This window comes from Centroberyx affinis, unplaced genomic scaffold (assembly GCF_046629955.1).
Source record: "Centroberyx affinis isolate AG114_WGS23_722 - 3 ecotype Tasmania unplaced genomic scaffold, CSIRO-AGI_Caff_v1 ptg001689l_1, whole genome shotgun sequence".
In the NCBI taxonomy this organism is placed as follows: domain Eukaryota; kingdom Metazoa; phylum Chordata; class Actinopteri; order Beryciformes; family Berycidae; genus Centroberyx; species Centroberyx affinis.
In genome coordinates this window covers 21,705-25,409 of record NW_027280107.1, presented here as the reverse complement: position 1 = coordinate 25,409, position 3,705 = coordinate 21,705, and the positions used below count along the sequence as shown (strand labels likewise).

General features: G+C 38.1%; 1 pseudogene; it reads right to left on the bottom strand.

Moving 5' to 3' along the window:
• Positions 1 to 1,081: 1,081 nt before the first annotated feature.
• On the bottom strand, positions 1,082 to 2,925 carry LOC139651586 (cytosolic sulfotransferase 1-like; annotated as a pseudogene).
• Between the last annotated feature and the right edge of the window lie 780 nt (positions 2,926 to 3,705).

The window sequence follows — 3,705 nt, the reverse complement described above, 5'->3', positions numbered from 1 at the left end:
AACAAAAAGTCATTTTTTTTCCACCACAAGATGGCACTATGGCTTTTTAAATCTCCATTACATTGGGCTGGGCTCCATGGATAACCTTTTGATGTAAATTAGGTGTGTTGTTATACAGATCTGTTGCACCTGTTTTCTTTTGGGAAAGTAAAACATGTTAGATAAAGTGGGATATACTGCAATTCATTTTCAGTTACAAAAAAGCTCTGTCCAGTAACCTGGAGCACTTTTTTATTTTGAGATTTGTTTGAGTGAGAGAAGGTCCTGTAACCTGGTGCAGTTTTGGAGAAAATGAAAGTTCAGCTCTTGATTTTAACACAAAGAATATCCTACATAATTGTGTAATGCATGAAATGCACTTGACTAGCATTTATTTGTTTATAAAAAATCTGTGAATGTAAAAACATCTTTAGTGATTATCTTAATTTTCTGGGGAGTACCCCCCTGGACCCCACCTACCCCACCGAAATATGGTTCCCCCAGTAAAATATGGCCATTTCCACCACTGCATGTAATGATGTTGTGATTCCATTACACGTAACCATTAATTAGACCAATACAAACATTAAGTTACAAGCATTCAAGTTTTTGAAGTATTGAAACTGGAATTACAAAGACAGATTTTCTTTTATTTCAAATTTGCAAAACATTCTTTCGACCACAGAACTGCAAACACAAGTACACATTTCTTCTTAGAGTCCTAGAGTCGCCACCAGGATGTCCAGTACATCAGGAACCTGGTTTGGTCCATGAGGAGACAATGTGTTGCCTGTGTGAATGTTAGAGAGGCCAAAGACACTACAGAGCTCAGAGAAAGTCATTAAATCAAGAAATTTAATTCCTCAAAAAAAAACAACCTTATGTTGTGATATTCTACTGGATCTGCAGTCACAAACTGTCGCAGACTTTTATTGGTTATTGTTCATAAATTGTTTGCACGGATATCGAACACATGTGTATGCAAATCTATTAAATATCACACTAGTAAAATGATACATGAAATCAGCTCAATATTGTGTTTATTTTGGCAGTGAGAATACATTCAACCAGGGTCTTCTTTTTTCTATTATTTTTTGTCCTTGATTTTGATAAGTCTATGAAATGATTTCTTCCCTGCCGTTTTTCCTTCCTTATTGGAGCAGAAAACCACACAACAAAAGTTGAACATGTGTTTGCAGTGTTGACAGCAGCAAGTCATACTAAGCAGTTGTGCTGGAATTACATGATGGTCTCCCAATATGGCCACTAGGGGACTCTACAGTGCTTCTGCAATGCCTCTATTACCCATAAATCATTCACACAGTTCCACTCATCATTATGCATGTACAGCCTGGCCAGACCTCTCTACACTTCAGTACGGAACTGTTGCATTGGGTGCTTCATCCTTTTCTTGTAGTCTTCATCAAACTGTTCACTCTGGGCCACAGTGAAATGGTTCTTCCAGTTTGCTTTTGTGTTACTTTTCTATAAAGCATATGTTAATAACACTGACACAAAATGTTACATAGCTAAAAATGACACACACAAACACACACACACAACCACCATCACAACACAACTAAGTTACCTCGATCAGATCTTCATAGAACAGATAAAGAAGTTTGGAATGAGTCTGTTTCTTCTCCCACCAGCCAGTCACATGGTCATACCAGGGTCCAAACACCACTAGAACAATACATGAAGGACATCTAGACAGGAAATGAGAGATCAAGTGTCTTCTGCAAACAACTCCACTATTTTGAACTCACTCTTTCCCTCCATGAATCCATGCAGAAAGCTGCTCCAGTCTCCTGGCTCTGGCTGAAGCATGTTCATGCGGCCGAAGTGGAAATAGGACACTGAGTGTCCTTGGCATTACGGGCCACGTAGACAATCTGCATAAAGCAAAAACACTTGCTATCAATCAGTGTCCAGCAAGTAATGGAAGTTGCAATTCACTTATTTACAGACTAAGTACAGATAAAGAAAGTACATGCTGTACCCTGCAGTTCTGCTGCCAAAAGGACTTGGGCACCAACTGGACTGGTAGATGAGTTTTGATGAGGCGAGGAGAGGTGGGGAGCTTTTCTGCCAAATCTATTCCTTTATAGAGGGGTAGAGTTAGTCAACAACAGAGGATGGGATTAGTTGTTTAGAAGCCAGAGAACATATGACTATTAAACATTATAGTGCCTTACACAGTAGACACCCTGATACACAGAGATTTTTTTAGGCTGGTTTAGTTACACAGATAAAACAGAAGGAAAGTGGTGATACAATTATAGTGCTTAAATACAATTACAAAGAACAGGAAAAAGAGATACAATCACTAATTTGTGCAAGTGAGATAAAACAAACAAAACTGATATAGATGAAGATAAAGGCACCACTAATACAAAGATAAGGTAGAGCGCATCAGTGGTGACTGTACAAGATTAATGAACTGAAGTAGCATGTTTTCATTGCCATGCTAATTTAAGTGTGGATGAATGAGATCAGATGATTCAACATGTGGATAAAGATGGGTTGTTAATCTCCAGGAAAGGCACTCTCTCATGGATAGGGATGGATGTCTGATGCTCTGGAGATGTCTGACCAAAATACAGAAGGTCAAGGATGTAAGAGACCCATGTGGTTCCTAAGAGTAGAAAAGAGAAACACATGAATACAAATTGTTCAATGACCTTAACATCTTAAACATGCCAACCCACTGCGTTCATCACTATACAATCACAGATATATCAGCATAAATATGATGCCAGACACAATATTATCTTAGCTAATTCCCAGAACCTCATACACAGTCATACCTGCTTTGGGGTAAGTAGCTATAACAATATCATCTGGTCTCGCTTTGAAGTTCTGTACATTGTCCCAGTTGTCAGTGAAGTGGTTGGTCATGGAAACTCCATGGAAGTCAAACAGTTTGGGCCGCGGATGCTCCATCTGTAAGAGTGTGACATTTTTAATTCAAAATACAAATATGACATTAATTATTTATGTGGTGGAAGTTTTCTGTAATAAAAGAGACTTGGAGAAGAGAAGTTGTCTTTCTGTCGTCTTTATTGCTTGCAAGCAAGACACAATGCAACAAGTGTGATCAGCAAAGGGCCCCACCTCTGATTTGTCCACCCGTCTTATATTCAAGAAGTAGAAATATCATGAGTCATGAGAAGTCTGACACATTCTTATACTGAAACATTATGCGATCAGGGTGCATCTGTGCATAACAAAATCCAGTTGCAACTGGACACTCAAGGCCATCTCTGGTCAGAACCTTTGTTTATCTCAAACTGGTGGAGAATGGAAAATTACTGAAGACAAAGACACCATTCAACTGAGAAATGTATCATGCTTGATACATGATGAACAGAATGGCCAGGTTCCGGAGATAAAATATTTAACAGCAGTTTGTAAATTTCCACACAGAGATGAGTTCTCATAATAACACAAATAACACAGATATTAAAGAAATAAAAGACATAGAATAGTATAAAAGTGTAATTTCCTCCACAATTTCCTGAGCTGCTAAGATTGCTAAGATATTTGTCTGGACTGTATATTGTTATTATTTGTAGTCCACGTAGCTGTTCATCATTTAAATCTAAACAAAAACAAACTTAACCGCCAGTGTGGATGTCTGAAGGGTACAGCAGCATGCTAATTCATTTTATATTCCTCATTATTCTTGTTCGACTTGTAGCGTGTAGAGTCAAAAATATTGAA